The sequence below is a fragment of the Neovison vison genome, chromosome 6 (assembly GCF_020171115.1).
Source record: "Neovison vison isolate M4711 chromosome 6, ASM_NN_V1, whole genome shotgun sequence".
Taxonomy (NCBI): Eukaryota; Metazoa; Chordata; class Mammalia; order Carnivora; family Mustelidae; genus Neogale; species Neogale vison.
In genome coordinates, this window is record NC_058096.1 from 34,454,830 (window position 1) to 34,473,536 (window position 18,707).

The 18,707-nt window shown below is 36.1% G+C and overlaps 1 protein-coding gene across 1 annotated transcript in view; it reads right to left on the minus strand.

Moving 5' to 3' along the window:
• The window catches only part of GBE1 (1,4-alpha-glucan branching enzyme 1), a 270,179-nt gene that overhangs the window by 87,082 nt on the left and 164,390 nt on the right, over positions 1-18,707 (minus strand). The gene's annotated exons all lie outside the window — the stretch shown is intronic.

Here is an 18,707-nt window from a genome sequence, read left to right on the forward strand (position 1 = left end):
AATACCTCATTTAGTTTAATGGCAAAGCAGTTATAGTGAACATAAATCTTCAACCCAGTTAAAATTTATGTTTTTTTTTTAAAACCTTCCATATATTAAAGAGCAATCTGACATAAGTGGATATTAAGTCATCACAATCAACTTCAGAAGAGTAAATCCAAACTTTGGGGAAAGATGAGTTGTTAGTAATTAACTGCTTTAAGTAAGTTATTTTGCGTTTTGCAAACTTACTGAAATTAAAAAAAAAAAAAAAGGACATGAAACAAATAGAAATACAAGCAATCCAGAAGATCTGAAAGGTAGTAAGGAACTCTTACATTGCTAGGTCCAAGCCATGAGGAAGGCAGAATTTGCTAGTATTTCCATGAATGCATATTCATTTAGGGGTTAAGAAAAACAAACAAACAAACAAACAAACAAACAGAAACCAACTCTGCTTAACAAAAAGAAATTAATTAAAACAAAGAGGCATTCTACAACCAAATCTAATCAAAATTACTCTATTTTGTGTAGTACTTTCTAATATTGATACATTTTTTGAAGTTTTTATTTAAATTAAAAAGCTTATCTTCTTAGAGCCATTTTGGTTCACAGCAAAATAGAAAGGAAGCACGTCCACACTTTTTTTTAACAAAGTTGCTATAGGAGTACTCCAGAAAGAAGATATGAAGAAAATTCCATATTAATAATCCTTTGTAAACAATGTTTTTGAGAAGGACATACTTTTCTAATTTGGCTATTCAACTGGTAATATATATTTTATTTCTGAAAGGAAGTGGAAAGATATTTTTAGTCAAAAATACCCCAGATAGGAACAAAACCTATTTAAGTACGATATATGTTGGGAAAATATATGAAGATATGAATATGTAAGAGATTACAAACTGTCCCTGGGCCTAATGTGGCATGCACTACTGCTTTGTTTAACTTGCAGAGGACTTCAAATTCTCACTTTGAATGCCTACAGATAGTACATGGACCTCCTAAACTCTTCCCAATCCTTGTCATTCTACGTTTTCCAATACCAGCCCTATATTTGTTTATACCACCAGCTTGGGCTTGTAGAGAGTTGATATCAATTTCTAATACAAATATTATGGACTGCATGTTTCCTAGGAAGACTAGACATAGGTTGAACTATAAAAACCGTGTCCTGATATCTACAAAGATTTTTTAAAAAGAGCCAGTGATACTGCAATCCAATAAAAACAAAAAAAGGGGATGCTGTGAATTTAATAACAAAAGAAAGCATTGCACAATATCATTTAGTTGGTTATGGGCAGCATTATTAATGGCCTGTTCATTCCTATTACTGCAACCTTTAATCTATTCTCTTCTTGAGCAAAAGAAGTATAACGTATTTAAAAAAAAAGACAGTTAGCTGTGACCATATGACTAGACAGATTCTTAGCATGGATAAACAGAAAAGGAATTCCCTGTGATAATCTGAAAAGAACAACAATGAAAATGGCGCATCTAAATTAAAAAAAATCTAATGGGTTAAAAAATACTAAATTCTACATATTAGAGCTTGAAATGCTCTTAACCTGAAACAATGTCTGAACAACATCAATAATCCTGGAAAGCAGAAATCACCACAAGATTAAACTGAGAGGAATAAATCAAATTTGTAGCGCTTTCAAAATAATTTATTTTATAATGTTTTATAAATCATGGATGAAGCACCAACTAGATGTGTTATCTGTAAAGACAGAAAGGAGATATACAAAATTTCATAGGAGACCAAACTATCTTGAACAAAAAGAGTAAAGAAATAAAATCTAGAAAGTTCTATTTTTTATAACAAAATCTCAGGAAATACGTTAAAGAAAAAAAATCAGACCTAAAATTTTAAGTTGGTAGTAGCAAATGAAAAGCAAAAGTTAAAAATATTAATTCTCTGGTTATATACATTTTCTAAAACTAGGCTATTAAGAGGAGTTAAATAATAACAACAATTAGTCTTATAAGAGTAATATTTTATAAATAATTAGTTTTTGTTAGTTAAGAAAAAATTCATGCAGGAAATAGGGGAAAGACAGCCTCGTAAATATGTTTTCAAAATCTCTGTGATCCCAATTTTGTGTCTCTTATCATCTTACATGACAAATCTAGACAGACTAATTCACTCTTGGTAAACTCAGTATCCTGATTAAACTGACTCTAGAACACAGATTGTACAAAATCAAAACTTTAGAGATCTGACAAGACAGAGAACAAGGAAGACTGAGATCTGAGTCTATAAAATAACCAGACCTTTCATGGACACGATCCAGAACTCAAAGATGAAAAATCGTAGGTCATAAGAATATTTATATTACCATTGAAATGTAGATGTAGCATTCCCCTCCCTTTCTTCTTCTTCTTCTTTTTTTTTTTAAGATTTTATTTATTTGACAGAGAGAGGGATCACAAGTAGGCAGAGAGGCAGGTAGAGAGAGAGAGGAGGAAGCAGGCTCTCTGCCGAGCAGAGAGCCTGATGTGGGGCTCTATCTGAGAACCCTGAGATCATGACCTGAGCTGAAGGCAGAGGCTTTAACCCACTGAGCCACCTAGGCATCCCTCCCTTTCCTTTCTTTTAACACTAGGAAAACATCCAACTGAACACAGACGGTGTATTTAAATGTATAGTGTATTCAGTGTATTTAAATATATAGTGTACTCAGTGTATTTATATAATTAAAAATGTAATTATCACAGATCACTGAACTTATATTACAAGAGGAAAGCTATGCCAGGGTTCCTCCAGAACCTCCCCCATCAGTGATTCACGTTCACAGTGATTCAGTGATTCACATTCAGTGACTCGGAGGACAGACGGGATTCAGCATATAGTTGTGATCATGATTATGACTTATTATAGCAAAAGGATAAAAAGCAAAATAAACAAAAAGAAAAGCACACAGATGGAGCAAAGTTCAGAGGAGTCTAGACACAAGCTTCTAAGAGTCCTCTCCTGATGAAGTCACACTTAATCCTTCCAACAACAAACTGTCACAACACTTGTGAAATGTCTACCAGAGAAACTCATTAGAAACTCAGTTCCTAGTGATTTTACAGGAGGTTGGTGACTGGGTATCCTCTGCCTTGACATATCAAAACTTGGATTCCCAGAAGGAAAGTGGGTGTTCAGCTAAGACATATTCCTTGTATGAAGTGTTTAAGTCCAGTGAACCACTGTTTTCAGTTCTGGGAATGATGTGAACCCTCTCCAAATCCAAGTCCCCAATGGCTAGCCTGAAGCCAATCTTGCACGCAGGCATTTCTAAGAACAGCAGTCTTAATTGTGCTATATTAACTCTTTTCTGCAGGATGCATAGCCTAACATTTATTCTATAATATAAAATACTTATTATAGGTTCACAGAGAAAACTACTTCTAAAGTAATTTTCTCTCATGTACTCAGATTTCAAAACCAAGTGGAAGAATCTACACATTAAAAATCTAAATGTGGGGGCACCTGAGTTGCTCAGTCAGTTAAGCCTCCAGCTCGTAGTTTTGCTTGGGTCATGGCCTCGGGGTCATGGAACTGAGCCTGTCAGCTTGCACTCAGCAGGGAATCTGCTTGAGATTCTCTCTCTCCCTCTCTGCCTGCCACTTCTTGCTCGCTCGCTCTCTCTCTCTCTCTCTTAAAATAAATAAATAATTAAAAAAAAAAAAAAAAACAAATATGTAAGGAGTCCAGGTTGAGGCATTCTTCTCTACATGCTACCTTTCAGCATCACAGGAACAATGAAATCATTAAGCCAGTACATGAATGAACTTGTTCACTGAATCTAAGATTTTTTTTTTTAAAGATTTTATTTATTTGTTAGAGAGAGAGGGATCTCACAAGCAGGGGGAGTAGCAGGCATAGGGAGAAGCAGGCTCCCCGCTGAGCAAGGAGCCTAATAGGGATTCAATTCCAGGACCCTGGGATCAGGACCTGAGCTGAAGGCAGAAATGGAACTGACAGAGCTACTCAGGCATCCCTAAGATTTGTTTTTAAAGAGACCAACAGAACAAGCTTAAGGAACAGGTACCAGTGGAAACACAGATTTTTTTTTTTTTTAAGATATTTGAGAGAGAGAGAAAGCTAAAGCAGGGGGAGTAGCAGACAGAGGGAGAGGGGGAGGGAGAGGGCAGGCTCCCAGCTGAGCAGGGAGCCCAATGTGGGGCTCAATCCCAGAACCCTATACAGAAGCAGAAGGCAGACGCTTAACTGACTGAGCCACCCAGGTGCCCTGGAAATAGATTTCTGAAAGATGTCTATTACTATTTCTACTATCATAATTTTTTAGTCCTGTACCTGTAAATTCCATTTTTCCTTCTTTTTTGGAGAAGGGCTGAGAAAAAGAAGGGTTATAATGTATTCCAAATTATGATTGAAATAGAAATATTACTCAACTCACCCTTTAGTAATAAATAAACTGAATCATCTCAACTGTCTGGTTTGCCTCGATCAAAGTGTGAAAATGTCTGTCAGAGGGTACAATAAAAAAGGCAATTTACTTTTTCTACCTTAAAATGTCATCAGACAGCCCATCACACAGTTGATACATCCAGTTGATTAGAGTCCCATAAAAATATAAAGCAGAATTTAGAAGCACAATTTTACTCTGGGGAGTTCCAGCAGACAAGGTAGGGCTTTGATTTCAAGATTTCTCCATTGACACAAGGGTTTTAAGCCTATTCTTAGAAACCAAAGGGCAGCCTAGTTTCCAAACAACTGGAAGAGATATAGATGCTAAATTTTAGAAGGTGATGCCAAAATAATATATACTTTGGGGCCCAGGATGAATGTGTACGAGAAGTAACCTATTTTATTATTAGTGTTTATCTTAAACTAATTAACACGTAAGTTGTTAGAAGCTAATACTACATGATCTATATTGCCAAGTTAACTGAATACATTACTCATATTTTTTTAGTAAGCAAAACAAAATTGCTACAATCCAGAAAAAGATAATAAAATGCAGCTGACTTTCCTATGAATCATAAACAGGTATCTGATATAAAAACTGAATATATGGCTGAAGAATATATATATTTAAGAATTTCTGGCAATCAAAATAATCAGGATTCTAATTGGTTTAGCTGTCTGAAATATTCAACCTGTAATCAAGTAATGAAGATTTATTAAGGAAATTTTGTTACACAGATAATTCCAATATTAAGATTTCTAGAAAATATCCCTAAAAAAAACAAAACAAAACTGTAGATTGTCTCACATTCTGCCAATGAACTTTATAATGAAGTAAAATATAGTCAAATTTTTTTGGTGAACAAGTATAATCAGATATAACAACATTTATTGGACGAAGTTATATTTTGTAATTTAAATGTATTTGCCAAAATGTTGTTTTTAATTGTGGTCCTGAATAACTTCTGGGATTTTCAAAGTAAGCAACTTTGTCCATTGGATGTTATTAAAACTACTAGTATTGTATAATTAATAGGAAACATTATTAAAGAGTCATTAAATGTAAAAATCTAAAGAAAATTATAAATCCTTCTTAATTATTCCACAGTCTTGAAGCTGAATGGCTATCAAAGAGCACATCTGAACACCGTGAAATGAAACTACATGTTTTGATCCGGATATTTCAACTCAGGCAGTAGGTCGACCTTGAGCAAGAAAATGCTTTAAGACTTTTTCTTTCATGAAGAAGGTATGGCATGTCAAATAAAAGGACAGAATCCTAAACTATGATAAAAATAACATTTTGAGAAGGAAGATACTCTGTTGAAATTATTGCCATTGAAAAGCAGGTAATATCTACCTATTCCATTTTTTAAAAATTAAAAAAAAATGTCCTCTATCAATTTAAATGTAACTAAATTAGCCACTAAAGAAAAAAAATGCTGCATTTTTGCTTGTACTTTATCAACAGAAATTATACTTTGTCAGTCAATAGGAAATGATTAAGAAATTGATCAATATAATCCAGTGATCATACCTAATACTAGACAGTAGTGTCACCGATCATAAAATATATCTGGGTTTTCAGACACTGAGAATTATACTGAGGCTATTATATATATTAATTTCAAATAAAATTAGGTAGCAAGTAGCACAAAATGTTAGTGAAACAGACTGTTAATTTGACTACTAAAATATGTAATAATATAAATTTCAGAACATAGATGGTTATTCTGAAATATGATTTTGAAGTTTTCTTTGCAGTATCACATTATTTTCTGGATTTTAACCCACAAAACTTTATTTTATATAAATTAATATGCTGTTTAATCACATTATATCCACTGAGCCCTGGTTATCTACATTCATTATTACAATAAAACATTTTCTTTCCCTGAAGGCCTAAACTGTATTTAGCTTATTAAATATTGCATAAAAATTACCTCGATTTGTAGTATCTGTAAGTCCAATCAGGGATTCTCTGGGAAATAAGTACAAAAAGATAGCATATTGTACCTTTATATGCTAAATCCTTCCAATTATACTTTTGCTTAAAAAAAATACTTGAGAAATTTTCAAGTCTCTTTTTTCTCTAATTTGATCGATTTCTTAACAAGCTTGGTTGTCTGCTCAAGTAAGACAGGAAAAGGCACACTTGAAAGGGTGTGTGTTTGTGTGTGTGTGTGTGTGTGTGTGTGTGTTTTCATGTTAAGGGAATAGTGAGAGACCAGAGGAACCATCAGTGAGAACAAAAATCAAAGTATTCAGCCTGATATAAAAGAGACAAATATAAATCAAATAATAACCCACTCTGATAATGATTACCCTAGGTATTTAAGAAATTAATACATCATTTGTTTTTAAATTGGTTCTTATTTCTCTTCACAAAAACTATTATCAAAAGTGAATTTTCAAAGCATTAATGCTTATAAAATATCCTACTAACGTTTGGAGGGAACTTAGATCTTTCTCAAAGTAGACGACCCAAAAAGTTGAGTAGGCCAAGGTACAGAAAGTAGAAAGCCAAACTAGGTCACCCTCTCTGGTGAAAGTATAGGTGAGGTATTCTGTGAAATTATTAGACCCCTTATCTGAACAAAATATTGTTTTTCTCCATAATAAATCACTGTAAATTAACTAATTATACTTAAATATATATATATATATATATATAGACATGGGCACCTACATAGCGCACATATTCATGTTTTTCAAACAAGGTTAAAAATCCTCTCTTACTTATAGAATGAACCTAATTACTGCTCCAGATCAAAACAAGTGACAGTGAATTGAATATATATAGATATGTATCATTAACAAATATCAAACCAAAATCAGCTTTTAAAAGCTTATTTTTTCAAAGATTTTATTTATTTGAGAGAGAGAGAGAGAGCACAAACGAGCTCCCCCCACCACCAAAAGGGGGAAGGGAGGGGTAGAGGGAGAAGCAGGCTCCCCACTGAGCAGGAAGCCCAAAGCAGGGCTCCATTCCAGGACCCCAGGATCATGACCCAAGCAGGCAGGCAGAAGCTTAACAGACTGAGCCACTCAGGCACCCCCTAAAACACAATTCTTTTTAAAAATTTTAAAATTTATTTTATTTATATATTTCATTACTTTTATTAATATATAATGTGTTATTTGCCAAAGGCATACAAGTCTGTGAATCATCAGGCTTACACAATTCACAGCACTCACCATAGCACATACCAATGTCCATGACGAATGTCCATAACCCAGCCACCCTATCCCTTCCCATGCCACCCTCCAGAAACCCAAAGTTTGTTTCCTGAGGGGGTGGCCCAGTGGGTTAAGCCACTGCCTTCGGCTCGGGTCATGATCTCAGGGTGCTGGGATCGGGCCCCATGTCGGGCTCTCTGCTAGGTGGGGAGCCTGCTTCCCTCTCTCTCTCTCTGCCTACTTGTGATCTCTACATGTCAAATAAATAAATAAAATTTAAAAAAAAGAATCTCTTATGGTTTGACTTCCTCTCAATCCCATCTTCTGAAAACCATAATTCTTAAGTATAATTTTATACTGCCACATGTGGCATGAATATATTAATTCTTATTTTTGGCAATTTCCTTGGTACACCAATTTTTTAAAAACACTATGTAAGTCCCACATATCCATTGCTCTTATATGTAATCAAATTAATTGCATGAACTTGAGCAAGGTATTTAGCCTCTCCAGGACTCAGTTTTCTTTACAATAAGATGGAAGAAAATTTCAGCATCCTCTTGAAGGGGATTAAATGAGAAAATGGGATAATCATGTTATTAGCAGTTTGATATACAGTATGAAATTGACTAAGGAGAACTATTAGATAATAAACAGATTTTAAATGTGTATTTGTTTAAATAATAGGTTAAATAAATTGGAGTAAGACAATGTGTTCTAGTACTGTGTTCTAGTACAATGTGTTCTAGTATTTTTATATTGAAAATAAATCTTCACAAAGATAAGCATGTTTTGGGTAATACCAAAATAAAACAAGCCTAATTTTTTTGACTCAGGATTTTTTTTTCTGGAGTAGTGTAGTATTTACTTATTGATATATTCATCATTTATTTCTTGAGTACCTACTTTGTGCCAGGCACAGTGCTAAGTGGTGGGGATACAGTAATGAATACGAAATACACAATACCCATTTTCATGGACTTCGGGGTCTAATCGGAGAGACAGACATTTTATAAACAATACAATAAATACATTTAATTATTTTCTTAAGATTTAATTAATTAATTAATTAATTTGACAGACAGAGATCATAAGTAGGCAGAGAGAGAAGGCGGGAAGCAGGCTCCATGCCGAGCAGAGAGCACGATGTAGGGCTCAATCCCGGGCCCCTGGAATTATAACCTGAGGTGAAGGCGGAGGAGGCTTTAACCCACTGAGCCACCCAGGCACCCCAATACATTTAATTATAATAGTGACTAATAATATTAAAGATTCTATAGGATAAATTAGACAATATATCATACATTCAAATTTATAAGAAGTAAATTTACTTCAGAAAAGCTCCCAATCCGTGCTGACAGACATAGCAGGAATATGTTTTTATTACTTACTATCATTTCTCTAGTGTAGTATTTAACATAGGGCCGCCTTTAAAAACTGATTCTATTTTTAATTTCTTGAGGAATCTCCACACTGTTCTCCAAAGAGGCTGCACCAACTTGCATTCCCACCAACAGTGTAAGAGGGTTCCCCTTTCTCCACATCTTCTCCAACACATGTTCTTTCCTGTTTTGTTAATTTTGGCCATTCTGACTGGTATAAGGTGATATCTCAATGTGGTTTTAATTTGAATCTCCCTGAGGGCTAATGATGATGAACATTTTATCTGTACCCCAATGTTTATAGCAGCAATGGCCACGGTCGCCAAACTATGGAAAGAACCAAGATGCCCTTCAACGGATTTATGGATAAGGAAGATGTGGTCCATATACACTATGGAGTATTATGCCTCCATCAGAAAGGATGAATACCCAACTTTTGTAGCAACATGGACGGGACTGGAAGAGATTATGCTGAGTGAAACAAGTCAAGCAGAGAGAGTCAATTATCATATGGTTTCACTTATTTGTGGAGCATAACAAATAGCATGGAGGACAAGGGGTGTTAGAGAGGAGAAGGGAGCTGGGGTAAATTGGAAGGGGAGGTGAACCACGAGAGACTATGGACTCTGAAAAACAATCTGAGGGGTTTGAAGTGGCGGGGGGGGTGGGAGGTTGGGGGTACCAGGTAGTGGGTATTATAGAGGGCACGGATTGCATAGAGCACTGGGTGTGGTGAAAAAATAATGAATACTGTTTTTCTGAAAATAAATAAATTGAAAAAAAAAACTGATTCTAATATATGGTCAACACAATCAGATTTCGTAGAAAGGTATCAAATTAACCATCAAATAAACAGGTGAGGGTAAGAAAAATAAGATGAATATTTTTATGTGATCACTTTGTGACTGTCCTCCCCACATACAGATCAATTATTCTTCCCTGTTTTAGTCATTGTTTTCTAGAATTTTTTCCTCTAAAGAGAATACCTTTGGAATAGCATTCTTTCTAGCAATATACATATCCCAGGGAAATCCCCACTACATATCATAGCCTCTTTACCTATCAAATCTCACTCTGTTGTTTTTTTTCTTTTCTTTTCTTTCCCCCATTTTATTTTATTTTGTTTTATTTCTTTTCAGTGTTCCAGCATTCATTGTTTATGCACCACACCCAGTGCTCCATGCAACACGTGCCCTCCTTAATACCCACCATCAGGCTCACCCAACCCCCCACTCCACTCCTCTCCAAAATCCTCAGTTAGTCCTCAGAGTCCACAGACTCTCATAGTTTGTCTCCCCCTCCAATTTCCCCCAACTCAATTCTCTCCATCTCCCCATGTCCTCCATGTTATTTGTTATGCTCCACAAGTAAGTGAAACCATTTGATACTTGACTCTCTCTGCTTGACTTATTTCACTCAGCATAATCTCTTCCAGTCCCGTCCATGCTGATACAAAAGTTGGGTATTCATCCTTTCTGATGGAGGCATAATACTCCATTGTATATATAGACCATATCTTCTTTATCCATTCGTTTACCGAAGGGCATCTTGGCTCCTTCCACAATTTGGCTATTGTGGCCATTGCTACTATGAACATTGGGGCACAGATGGCCCTTCTTTTCACTACATCTGTATCTTTGGGGTAAATACCCAGGAGTGCAATTGCAGGGTCATAGGGAAGCTCTATTTTTAATTTCTTAAGGAATCTCCACACTGTTTTCCAAAGTGGCTGCACCAACTTGCATTCCCACCAACAGTGTAAGAGGGTTCCCTCTTCTCTACATCCTCTCCAACACACGTTGTTTACAGTCTTGTTAATTTTGGCCATTCTAACTGGTGTAAGGTGGTATCTCAATGTGGTTTTGATTTGAATCTCTCACTCTGTTCTTTTTTTTTTTAAGATTTTATTTATTTATTTGACAGAGAGCGAAATCACAAGTAGGCAGAGAGGCAGGCAGAGAGAGAGAGAGAGAGAGAGGGGAAGCAGGCTCCCCACTGAGCAGAGAGCCCGGTGCGGGGCTCTATCCCAGAACCCTGAGATCATGACCTGAGCCGAAGGCAGAGGCTTAACCCTCTGAGCCACCTAGGCACCCCTCTCACTCTGTTCTTGACTCCTGTATCAATTCTTGTCTCTTTCAACACAGACTCTGATTTTTCTGTCAATCTTGAGTAACCATTCTTTCCCTCCTTTCCTCTTTGTAGCTCCTTCATCCCTGAACTAGCTTTCCATATGATCTCTTCTTCTCTTTCCTTTCCTTTTCCTTCTTTAATCATTCTCTCTTGTTGGCCTCTTTTCCTTTTAAATCCTTATTGAAGAAATGAAAGTGAAAGCCCCTCACACTAAATGAGCTATTGCTTGAAATCTATTAAGTATATATAAATATACATATTTATACATGAATTTGAAAATTTACAGATATTAGGTACCCTGGTTTGATGCATTTTATGAGAAAATTATGCCTTACTCCACTTAATGAAAATTAATGAAACATTTGTATTCACAAAGAAACAGCAGTAAATTAGGAGTCAAGAAAACTGTATTCAAGCCAATTTGGCAAAAATGAGTATAAACACATAATCTCTCTGAATCTTAATGTGATTATTTTTAAAACAGAATACTCCATTATTTGTTCTCCTAATTTCATAAACTTTTTGTTAAAGTAAAATGTTAATTTAAGACTAAAAAATTTCTGAGTTTTAGGATATAGGCCAAATAATTTGAATCATTTCACTATACACTAACACATTCCAGACCTAAAGGTTAATCACATCAAATACTGTGCTTTAGACAATAACACAATTCTGGATGACCTGGAAAAATAAAAAATTACATTCAAAAACAAAACTAAAACTACCCAGCCTACACCCCCTAAAGAATCAGATATAAGAATAATTTGCTATTTCTCTCCTATCCACATGCTACTCATTATTCAAATCCTGGCAAACGCTTCACAGAATCTGACAATTCCTTACATCAGTGCTGCATAAAAGATAATAGGAGATAAACTGGTTCATGCAAATAATAAACCTTGTCTTCCCAACTTAACCATAAATATCTATGTGGTAGGAACCATGGGCTATATTTTTAAAAAAAATAATCTTAAAGAAATTGACCTCAACTGAATTAATAATGTACAAGGAAAACTAAAAAACCTCAAATAATTAACATTTATTTTTAAAAATCCAACATTAACTCTAAAGCACTAAAACAACAACAACAAAAACCAAATTAAACTAATACATTTACTTAAGAAATCCCATTTTCAGAGTCAATAGAAAATAGGAAACAGAAAGAAAAAACAATAAACTCTACTTCACAGGAATAAATGCAACTTAAACAATGATTATGATACTTTGGACACCTACAAAAGACGCTCTGTAATTAGTATGCTGCAGGCTTTTAACAAGATGTTTTCACGAAGAAAACAAACTAAGAATTATTTAGTTGGGGGGCACCTGGGTGGCTCAGTGGGTTAAGCCTCTGCCTTCAGCTCAGGTCATGATCTCAGGGTCCTGGGATGGAGCCCTGCATCTGGCTCTCCACTCGGCAGGGAGCCTGCTTCCCCATCTCTCTCTCTTTCTCTGCCTGCCTCTCTGCCTACTTGTGATCTCTCTCTCTCTCTGTGTCAAATAAATAAATAAAATCTTTTTTAAAAAAAGGAATTATTTAGTTGGAACCCTCAAATAAAAGATTATCCTCTTTCTTTGTCCCCCACAGTTTACAATCCTAGTTTAGGGAACTTCTACAAGGTTTACCACTGTGAAGAGTAAAGTTATTAAATTCTTCACTAATCATACTTCCTTATCAATGAATTCATTTATTAGAAATTTTAATACACATGGGCATTTTATACCCCCATTAAAACAAAACAAAACAAAACAAAAGTATGTCCAGCCTCCAGCTAGAGTAAATTCGGATTGGCCTGTATGTAGAGCCTACACTGGAATAAGAATACTTATGATTAAATATTGAAAATTTCCCCAAATGTTATATAAATCTCTGGTGACGAGAACAAAAGGAAGAAACCACAAAAACATCAGTATCCTTAAGGAATCATCAGTTTCTTTTTGTTTAGTCCCGTTATAAATTTTGCATTTGCACATTGCTGCCTAGATTTTCAAAGGATTCTGCAATGATTAATTTAACAATCTACCCATATTGCTGTAATATAGCCAAGGACTTTTACCTATATATAATTTATAATATCCATACCAAGGACAGATTAGTGGGCAAAATTACACTTCCAACATCCAGGACTGCTATTAATGCAGAAATGGGCAAGTGTCACCAAAATACTACAGCTTAAAAACAGATTTCTCAAACTTGGATGCTTGGTACCCCCGAAGATGTATATAAAGATCCATCTTCTTAAGGGTCAATTTGACCTGATTAATTTGTAAGTAAACAAAATGACAAAATTTTGCAAGTAAACAAAAATTCTCATAATTATATATATATTTTTTAATTTTTTTAGATTTAATTAATTAATTTGACACAGAGAAAGAGAGAGTATAAGCAAGCCGAACAGCAAGGGAAAGTGAGGCAAAGAAGCAGGCTCTCCACTGAGCAGGGAGCCCGATGTGGGGCTTGATCCTGGGACCCCGGGATCATGACCTGAGCTGAAGGCAGACGCTTAATGACCGAACCACCCAGGTGTCTCTACAAATATATATTGAATACTTACTAAATGCTAGGCCTTACACGAAATGCTTTGTCTGAAGTGTTCCCACATGGAATTCCCACAGTATTCAGAGGTATGCAGTATAACTGGGGTTAGTAAATTTTTTTAAGGGCCAGATATAAACATTTTAGGTCTTGTGGGCTATGTATGGTCTCAGTCTGTTATAACTCAGCTCTGCTGGATGAGAGGGGTCATAGGCAATATGTAAAGGAATGGGTGTGCCTACATTTCACCAAAACTTTACATACAAAAACAGGCAACAGATTTGGACGGATTAGGCCCACAGACCATAATCTGCTTCCTTCTGCAATTAAAAGTCACATTTTACCAGTGTCAGTATGTAACTTACCCATATCCACACAGCTGACTGGTGATGAAGTAATAATTTAAACTCAGGTCTCTTTCACTGCAGAACCAAAGCAGCTGAACTACTATGGATATCTCTCTCTTAACAGCAATTTAAGAAGTTATTTAAGAGTAAAATAAACACAAATATATTCTAGAGTAAAAGGCAAAGTGACATGTTTGTAAAAGATGAAACAACAGAGTAGAATAAACTTCGTACTTGAAATGGATGCAGACCCTGGGGAATAAAAACTTTGCTCCTCAGACTATCAGGGTATCTGGTGAAAGGTCTGAGGATTTAGCCTGTGCTTACAAATGAGCTTTTTAAAAAAAGTCCCAAAATTATTTTAAAGTTTCATGGTATGTTTTAAGATTCCTTTTCCTATATAATGGCACATGATGAACTACTAAAGCCAACCACCTGGAAATATATATAAAATATTATACTGTATGATATACATAGCTGCAGTTATGGTATTAGTTATGCATTATGTTATTAATGCCCAGGCCCTTTGCACCTCTGCAGTGTGATGCCAGGTAGAGAATAATGACACACAGTTGGGCCAAGATCCTGCCCCTCCAGAGCGACACTACCCTAATGAATTGAAGTCCCATCCCAACAGGAATAAAATCCAGTCTGTAGAGCTGGTTATAAGGTCCAGTACGATCTGGCAGTGGTCTAATACCATGACTTTTGTCCCCCCACTAAGCCCAGGCTCCAGCAGCCGTCTTTCCGTTCCTCAAGCACAATCAAGCTCATCTACATCATAGGGACTTCACACCTTTGCCTGGAATTCTCTGCCCCTGTGCGGGACCCCAGCTCAAATGTCAAGTAGGTTTCACTGAATAGGACAATGGAGGGGCGCCTGGGTGGCTCAGTGGGTTAAAGCCTCTGCCTTCAGTCATGATCCCTGGACCCTGGGATAGAGCACCGCATTGGGCTCTCTGCTCAGCAGGGAGCCTGCTTCTTCCTTTCTCTCTGCCTGCCTCTCTGCCTACTTGCAATCTCTGTCAAATAAATAAATAAAATCTTTAAAAAATAAATAAATAAGTAAATAGGACACTGGAGAGTCCTTCTTTGGATACCAGGCCACTCTACCAACCACAGCATCCTCTTTCTCCTTTATGTTCTGCTTACTACTTATGTGATACTATGATCTTTTTTTCTGGTTTATTGAGTTTTTTGTTGCCACTGTTGTTGTTGTTCCTTTTCTACATAGCAATTATGCAACACTGTGTGGTTTTAAAAATTAATTTGTCATTCATTTTTAACGTAATAAATCGGTGCTCCTGAAGTAGAGGTGTCCTGTTAAAACTGCTCTATCCTTGAGCTTAGCAGAGCACCTAGCACTTAGGAGCCATAGCATAAATACATATGAAATGAAGGAATAAATGAGAGAGGTGAGGAAGCCCAGACGGAGGCATCAGAACTCACAGCCCATTGTGCACACTGCACCATGTGGTCCCTCCCGCTTACTTACTTAGCTTTGAAAGAAGGAAAAAAAAGTGTCTAGGCCTCAGGAAAATCATGCAATTCATACTACGTTTTAACTCTGTAATTAAATTACTCAAAACTGCAGCTTTGTTTTAATTCATTAACTTTTTTGATAGAATTTGAATGCTTTCTTACTATTACTTTTGTATCTGTTATCATTTTTAGTTTATTTTAGGACAGCACAGAGAGGACTGATAAATGGGGATCCCATAGAAGAAACTGTGTCTTTTTTTTTTTTTTAAAGATTTTATTTATTTATTTGACAGAGAGAGATCACAAGTAGGCAGAGAGGCAGGCAGAGAGAGAGGAGGAAGCAGGCTCCCCGCTGAGCAGAGAGCCCGATGCGGGACTCGATCCCAGGACCCCGAGATCATGACCTGAGCTGAAGGCAGCGGCTTAACCCACTGAGCCATCCAGGCACCCAAGAAACTGTGTCTTAAGCAAGGTATGTTATAATGCTGCTCAATTTTTTAAAAGATTTTTTTTTATCTATTTATTTGAGAGAGAGTGAGAGCGAGAATGAGAGAGAGAGCGAGCAGTGGGAGAAGCAGAGGGAGAGGGACAAGCAGACCCTGTGCTGAGTGTGGGGCCCAAGGTGGGGTCTGACGGCCATGACTATGAGATCATGACCTGAGCCAAAATCAAGAGTCCATTGCTTAACCAACTGAAACTGCCAGGCATCCCTAATGCTGTTCATTTATTAGTTTTGTATTGGCCCCTCAAGTTCCTTAGAACTAAATCTGCTAATTTTACCAAAATTAATTCTTGTTGTAAAAAGCACTAAATTGGATCCTTGTTGAATATCAGCATGTCATTACAACTACCAATGGTTTTCTGGATCAGTGGTGAACGTTCCCATACCAAACCATTTATTTGTACCAAGAGGGAACCTATAACCTGTGCCCTATGGTTTTCTCCTCTGTAATCACTGGTGATGAGTTATGCCACATAATATTACTTTTGCATAATATGGAAGTAAAATAAGTTCAGGCAAACTGTATCTACCGTGCTTCCTCCCCTGAATATTGTTCTTGAGAGAAATTTTATTAAGAAATATAAATTCTGAATGTTACTCTCTGATTAAATCAGGCATTTAGGAAAGCTCTTTATTTAGGCTGTAACATCGTTTTCCCTTTTAGAAGAGCTGTCCCAAACTACATTTTCAATACTTTTTTTTCAACATCATGCACTGAAAGTCATTGAATAGGTTTCTGATATTTGCTTTTTCATTGACATATAGAACTGTCGCTGTGAACAGTTCCCACTGCAATAGTCAATGATCCCCAAACAATAAGCAATGTGAGATAACTGGCAGTCATGATATACTTTGTTAACTCCTGAGGATGATTTCCTTTCCCCGTTGGCTGCTGGCAGCTTATTTACTGGGGAAACAAAGAAAGCACAGAAAACTACCCTAAGTTTCCTACAGATCTACAATGGAGCAAACGCTTTACCCATTTAATTATATTTAATTTTTGGTTGCCTGGGTGGCTCAGTCGTTAAGCTCAGGTCGTGATTCCGGGATCCTGGAATTGAGCCCAGCATCAGCTCCCTGCTCAGTGGGAAGCCTGCTTCTCCCTCTCACTCCCTCTGCTTGTGTTCCCTCTCTCGCTATCTATCAAAAAAATAAATAAAATCTTTTAAAAATAATTATATCTAATTTTCTCATTATATTTGTAGTAGGAATTGTTATACCCTAATTATAGATGAGGAAACTAAAAGAAGAGATGTTAAGTGGTTTTTCCAAAATCACCTGGGCAGATAGGTGGAAAACTGGGACACTAGTCCACATCCATCCGACTATCCTCCTTCCAAAACAATGCTCAAAGACAAAAAGCCATAATGTCGGACTTTATTCTCAGACACAGCAAAATATATTAATGATTACAACCCACAGGTTTCCCTGTCTCTCAAATTATTTTGTTATTTTGCTTCCTAGGTTTTTTGTTTCGTTTTTATTTTTTGCTTTCTCTTGTCCTTTTGCTTGTTATTAATTACTGGTGAAATTAATAACATTTTAGGTCTATTACAGGGAGTTCATGGAGTTTACCACAATGTGCCACTTCACTAGTCATCACAACTTGCCTTTCTAGAGCCCTCTTGCTCACTTATGCTTTCTTCTAACTTACTAATTACAGTCGCCATGTATTTCATTGTTGATACTGCTGGTTGTTAATGGTCAAACATACTTTAGAAATAATTATAATATGACAGTAGTTTAATACAGATGTCAGAAATTGTAAACATAAAAATTTCTCACAACAAAGTCTCAAATAGCTCCAATTTGGCACTCCGACTTGTCACTGGCATAAAAATGTGATTCAAATTCATTCACAACCAGTTGCTTGAGGGACAAATGAGGCAAACAGAGGGAAAAAAAAGAGGATGTAAAAATTAATAACAATATAAATGTAAGCAGAGGATAAAAAAGGCATGTAGGCAAAAGGAAATGTCTGAAAATATGGCCTCACACAGAAATTAGTATTGCTCTGAAGTGTAAATTCTTAAAATAATTTTCTGATTTTTTTTCAACTATTACGATGTCCCATGTTACATGTGTACCTCATTGGTTCAAAATATGCCTTCTCTATCACTAGAGTAACAGCACTGTTAAGCCAGCCAAGGCAAGTCTGAACATGATGTTTCCTTTCCACATCTTTCCGTCACCATTCGGGGATACAATTTTTTGACCTTTGTTTGATACAGCAATTAATCAAAGAATAATTTGAAAGACACTTTGTTTTATAGATACTTGTTAGTCTTTAGCAATGGTTTATTTTATGAAAAGTGTGTCTCCTTTAAAGATGAAATAGAGGAATATCTAGTTGAAGACAAATACATTTTTATGAGTAAAATATTTGTTGTGTTTATAAGATAAAAGGCCTACATTTGTTCCTCCTAATTCATAACACTTCATAAGGAAAGGCTTCTTTGAAGGTTTATGATCTTATTAAAACAAGAAAGAAAAGGCAATTTTGATAAATTAGAGGCATAATATAATTTCCTAATGTGGCTTTTAAGCGACAGAAGTTTGAAAGTAGCCCAGCCACCTCTGAAAGGCTATTATCACAATAGCTGGCTGAAGCAAAAAATATAATCGGTCTCTGAAACTCCAAGTGTTGTTGATAACACCTGTGATTGCAGGTGGCTCCCCTTGAAAAGAAACGTACCACTTTCCTCTCCAGTGGTGACCGCTGTGTTCCCCAGTGGGTCAGAGGTGA